Below are 6,327 nucleotides of genomic sequence, written 5' to 3'. Positions count from 1 at the left end.
GTGAACCTCAGGTCCATGAGCAGTACCCTGTGTGCACAAGCCACATCCTGGCATTCTGGAGAGTCCACTCCAGCATGGAACCAGCCACTGGATTTAATGAATCCACCCCAAAAAAGAGCATTAAACAGGTTTTGAACCCCACATTCACCCCTGAAACCCAGTGGGAACAGGGTGAGTGTGGTGGCAGAGGGTGGTGCAGGCAGAGACACGGTCCATCCATCCCTCCATCCATCCATCCCTCCATCCATCACTCCCTCCATCCATCCCTCAATCCATTATCCATCCCTCCATCTCTCCCTGAATCCATCCATCCATCCCTCCGTCCATCCCTCCATCCATCCATCCATCCACCCCTCCACCATACCTCCCTCCATCCCTCCATCCAGCCCTCTCCCCCTCTATCCCTCCCTTCCCAGAGGAGGCAGGCCGGGTCATTTGCCATGCTGAGGACTGATTTATTTCCCTTTATTAATAATAATAACAACAACTAATAAAAATAATGAATAATTAATACAAAGTGGGAGGTTGGGCCAAGGGAATAATTTGTCCAACCCGAACCAGCTGTTTTGGGGTAAAAGCAGTGGAAACAGGGAGTGGGATCAGGCAGCGTCATGGTCCTGGCAGTGCAGGGGTTAAACCCTGATGGGGGGGATGCTGGATTTTGGGGTGTCCTCTGATGGGTAGCCCAGGTGCCATGGGGGGACACTCCCAATTTTCTGTTTTGAGGGTGCCATCCCCCTCTTCCCCTTCCCCGGCACCGTTCTCCTCTTGTTCCATCTGCAGAGGGGAATCAGAGCCGGAGTTGGGGGGCCGGGCTGGGCAGGGATGAGGGGTCACCCCCAAGGTCCCCGCAGTGGTGGCTCCTTCAGTCCCCAGACAGGGCAGGGACAGTCAATGGCCTTTAAACCTCCCTGGCCCCAAGTGTGGCTGCACTCCCCGAGAGCTTTCAGGGCGTCAGCAGGGACCGGAGTGAACACCAGAACCAGAGCTCCCCGCCGGGACCACACCGGGGCCGGGCTGGGGACCCCCGGTGTGGGGGGGAGTGACCCCCGCAGCCCCTGAGAGGCACCCACAGCCCGAGGGTGTGAATGTGTGTCCCTGGCGTGTCCCTGGCGTGCGGGGTTTGCACACACGCGTGGGGACAGGTCGGTGTGGGTGGCACCCCACGTGGGCACGGGGGTGCCTGGGGACCCTCCACGTGGGGAGCGCTCTGCACACGCGCTCTGCTCTCCCTGCACATCCCTTTCCCCCTTGCACGACCCTCTCGCCCCCCCGCTCCCCCTCTCCCCCCTCCCGCTCCCGCCCCATAATCGGCTCCAGCTGCACAAACATTCCCGCACCCGGAGCCGCCGCCGCCTCCGGAGCCGCCCCCGCGCCCGCCCGGACCCTCCCCCGAACCCCCTCTGGGCCCCCCGGCCGGACCCTCCCCCGAGCCCCCCCTGGGCCCCCCGGCCGGACCCTCCCCCGGCCGGGGCAGCTGCGGAACCGCGTGGCCGAGGGGCAGCCCCGGGCGGAGTCCTACAGGACAGGGCGGGGAGGGGGCCTGGGGGACTGGGGGTGACCGTGTCCATCCATCCGTGTCCATTCATCCATCCGTGTCCATCCATCCCATCTGTGTCCACCCATCCCGTGCCTACTCATTCCATCCCTGTCCATCCATTCCATGTCCATCTACCCCCTCTGTGTCCACCCATCCAGTGTCCATCCGTTCCACATATCCATCCATTCATGTCCATCCATCCCATATCCATCTATCCATCCATCCCTTCATTCATCCCATGTCCACCCATCACATCTGTGTCCATCCACCCTCTGTCCATCCCTCCACTCATCCATGTCCATCCATGCCTTGTCCATTCACCCCACGCTCTCTGGATGGGCCCTGGATGTTGCTGGGGTCCCACGCTCACCCATCCCAGCTTCTCCAGGAGGTGCACCAGGATGGAGATGGGAGCCCATGCCCACCCAGCTGTGTCCATCCATCCCTTATTTTCCAGGAGGGGTGTTGGGATAGAGATGGGGTGTGCCCATCCATCCCAGATTCTCCAGGAGTCACCCAGGATGGAGATGGGGTCCCACACCCACCCAGCTGTGTCCATCACCCCCTGCCCTGCAGAGAGGTGCTGGGATGGAGACAGGGCACCACATCCGTGTGTCCAGGGGAGGACACTGAATGGCACAGCTCATCACACCCGCTGATCCCAAGCTCTCCGGGACAATGCTGGGATGTGGAGGTGGCCCCCATTCCCCACTCCCGCACCCCACTCCCACCCCCACCCCACACACCAGCGCAGGATGGCGGGATGGGGACGGGATGGGGATGGGATGGGGACGGGATGGGCCCCCCGAGCTGCTGTCCCGTCCCGCAGGTCCCATCCCGGCAGCTCCCGGCGGCTCCGTCTCCTTTAAGAGCGGCGCGGCCGGAGCCGCATCCAGCCGCCGGCCGCCTGTCCCCGCTGGCGTCCGGCCAGGGCTCGGCCTCGGCCGCAGCCAGATCCCGCTCCAGCGCCCGCCCGGGGGGGACAACGGGGCCGGGGGGCCCGGGGACACCCGGGGGCCCGCTGGCACCATTGGGTGCTGGTCCCTTGCGTCCCTGCTGGCTCTGTCCCCGTGGGGGTGAAGGCACATGGAGCCAGAAGGTGAGGACAGCCAGAGATGTCCCCACAAAGCCTCGGGACCTGTCATGCCAAGTGATTATGGGGACACGTGAAGTGTAGCAAAGAGATGTCTCTGGTCACATCCCTGCGCCCTGTCACTTCCCTGCGCCCTGTCACCTCCCTCTGCCACCCCCGGGCCACTGCTGGAGAGCAGGACAAGAGGGGCAGTGGCAGGGGAGGGGACAGGGGAGATGCATCCCACTGCCCTGAGGGAATTGTCACCCGGGGCTGAGAAAGCGACAGTCTGGGGACAGGAGAGCCTGGGGGCCATGGGGACAGGGGACAGGACAGCCCCAGGAGACAGGGGCCATGCAGGACAGGGGACAGGAGAGCCCATGGATATGGGGACAGGAGAGCCTGTGGCCAGGGGAGCCCATGGTCCAGCGGACAGGACAGCCAGCGGCAGGGGACAGGAGTGACCACGGCCTGGGTCCCAGGAGCACTGGGACAACCAATGCTGGGGACACCCCCTGGCCCATCCTTCTCCCAGTTCCTTCCTCCTTCAGAACTCCCTTCCCTGCAGCGGTTTCACGCCCGGGGCTGTCCCTGTGCTGGGACAGTCCAGTGCTGTCACCCCACTGCTGACCCGACCCCTGTCCCCATCCCCAGCAGCACGAGCCCCGCGAGCACTGGTGGCACTGGTGTGATGAGTTGCGGGTGCTCCGGGCCGGGCCGGGCGGGGGTTTGGGTGTTAATTGACTCCCGCGGCGGTGGCAGCTGTGAAAACAGCGCGGGGCTCATTAGGGGACATCAAAGGAGCCCCGCACGGCCGGGCGGGGACACGGCCCGAGCCGCTGGCGTTTGCTCCCTCTTCACTTGGCTTAAAAGGGGAAGAGGAGGATGGGAGCCACCGGCCTGGGGACAGCCGTGCTCAGCAGAGGTCCCTGTCCCCTGTCCCTGTCCCCGGGGTTAGTGGGCCCTGGGGGCACCCATTCTCTGGGTGACATGTCCCCAGGGTTACTTGGACATGGGGTGACCCATCGCTTGGGGTTAGTTGGATTTGGGGTGATCTCTCCCCATCCCTAGGGTCACCCATTCCCAGGGTGACCTGTAGCCAGGGTTAGTTGTCCCTCAGGTGACCATTCCCAGAGAGATCCATCTTTGGGGTGCCCCATCCCTGGGGTGACAGAGCAGGGGACAGAGGGGATGCGCGCTGACCACTGCTTGCAGACACCCTCCAGATCCTCCTGCTCGGGCCTCAAACAGCCCTGAGAGCCAAAAACCTCCAACCCCCCCAAAAAATTGCTTGGAAAGGGCCACATGGCCCAGTTCCTCCTATTCCAACTCCATCACAGGAGCCTGTGGGGCCGGGGAGGGGGACAGGGACTCCCAGCGGGTCCCAGCACTGCCCGTGGGGTGCCCAGAACCCCCAGATCCCTTGGCACCCCTGGAGCCCAGGAGCAGCCCTGGTGATCCCAGCTCTGTCTTCCAAAGCCAGGACATGAAGCCTTTTAAAAAAATCTCCTCTCGCAGCTCCTGCATTCCTGGGTGGAGAGTTTACATTCCCCCGTCCTCCGTGAGCCGCGCTTCGCCTCCGCAAAACAAAGCGGCCTTGGGGGGGGGGGGGGGGGGGGAGCTGCTTTTTGGGGAGTGGGACCCTCCAGCCGGAGCCAGGACCCCGAGGACAGCACCCCGAAGCCAAAGCACCCAGAGCCCGGGCTGGATATGGCCCGGGACCCCCATGGCAAGGGGGACCCCCCTGTAGTGGCACCCTTGGGGCAGGGGTTCAGGGGTGCAGGGGGGGTCCCCCCACCTCATGGCCAAGGCTCGTCCCGCCCATGCCACCACCAGAACAGGCAGCAGGAGTCACCCCGCTTGAATTCCCATTTCCAGAGGCTCCCAAGGTGGGGGTGGGGTAACAGTGGGTGCTGGGGCGCCCTGGGGGGTGCCAAGGGGGTGCTGCGGGGGTCCCGACCGGCCCAGCCCGACCCTCAAACTCCTTCTCCAAACCACAGAGGAGGGGGGAAAAAAAGCCCTGGATAAGTTTCTCCCCCTCTTCTCTCCCCCTTCCAAGTCATCGCTGGAAAATTAAACCGGATCCAAAGAGTTTTTCCTTTCCAAAATGTGCTGGAGAGGCACTGCCTTAACCCCTTCGGCTCCCGCCTCGCCCTCATCGCGGGATCGGGATATTTAAGGGGGTTTGGGGATTTTCCCGGGCTTTGCTGGGGGAAGGGGAATGGTGCAATGCCCCCACAATCCCGCTTTGTGCTCCAGGGATCCCCAAATCCCCTGGAATGAGGGAGACAAGAAGCGCTGAGGCTCCCCGGGGCTGGTTTTGGGGCGCCCCTGGGGCCAGCGCTTCCCGGCCAGGTCTCCCTCTCCATTTTGGGAAGAGTATTTTTTTTCATTCCAATTAAATCCAGCTGATTAAATCCATCCTTCCACACACCCCCTCCCTCCACCGCCCATAGCTTGTCCCCCTCCAGCTGAAACTCCCTTACATCCCCCCTCCAGCATCCCCCAAATCCCAACACCGAACCGGAGTCGGGACCCACTTCTCCCCAGAGCCTCGGGATCGGGGGCCCACCCCAGCCAAACCCCTAATCCCAGAGAAAATGTGAGCTATTTCCTCCCGGGGGGGGGCCACAGGAGAGGCCCCCCCCCTCCCACTGCAAACCGAAAATTCCTCATTTTTTGGGTTAAAAACCTCTTTTTTCCACTTTCAAAGCACTTTGTTCCAGCTGGAGAGAGACGCTGGCTCACCCCCACGGGGCAGTGGAAGTGGGGGCCCGGCAGAATCCATGGGGACCCCCACAACTTAATTATTGGGGTTTTTTGAGGGGAAAAAAACAAGCCCTTGGGAATAATCTGGCTTTTTTTTTTTGACTCATTTGTATTTGTGAAGGGTTGTTCAAAAAACGATTTGGGAGGAAAAGTCATTGGCCAAGTGGGGGGGCCCAGGGAGAGCCCCGGGGGGGGCAGCCCCAGCCCAGGGTCTCGTGGGAGCAAAGGGGTGGGGAAGAAAAAAATCCACTTTCTTGGGGAATTTCGAAAGGAGAGCGAGAAAAATGGGCTTTTTATTGGGGTTTTTGCCTTCTTTCACCCTTTCTTCCAGGGGCCGGCGGAGCAGCGGCTGGGGGGAGCCGGGATGGAGCGGGAAGGGGGGAGCAGGGGGGTGAGGGTCCTCTCCCAGGCTCGGCAGTGTTTTTTCCCTTTTTCTCCTCTTTTTTCTCCCTTTTCCCACCTCTTTCTCTTTTTTCCCCGATCCTTTTTCTCCCCTCATTTTTTTCTCCCCTTTCTGTCTTTTCCCCTCCTTTTTTCGCTTTTTCTCTTTTCTCTCCTTCTCCTATTTTTTCCCTTTTTTTTTCTCCTTTTCCTTCCCTTTTCTCCTTTTTCCTGCCCTTTTCTGTTTTCCTCCCTGTTCTCCCACTTTTGTTCCTCCCTTTCCTCCTTTTTCCTCTTTTTCCCCTTTTTCCCTTGCTTTTCTCCTTTTTTCACCCTTTCCTGCTCATTTTTCCCCTTGTCTCTTCCTTTATTCCTTCCTTTCCTTTTGTCTTCCCTTTCTCCCTTTTTTCCTCCCTTTTCTACTGTTTTCTCCCTTTTCTTCCTTTTTCCTCCCCTCTTCCCCCTTCCTTTCTCTCCTATTTCTCCCTCCCTCTCATCCTATTTTCTCCCCCTCTTTTTTCACATTTTTAAATAGAAATATATCATTAAATTTACAAATGCTATT

This window comes from Coloeus monedula (genome assembly GCF_965178545.1).
Source record: "Coloeus monedula genome assembly, chromosome: 26".
Classification (NCBI taxonomy): Eukaryota; Metazoa; Chordata; class Aves; order Passeriformes; family Corvidae; genus Coloeus; species Coloeus monedula.
Note: the sequence above shows the minus strand (reverse complement) of the source record.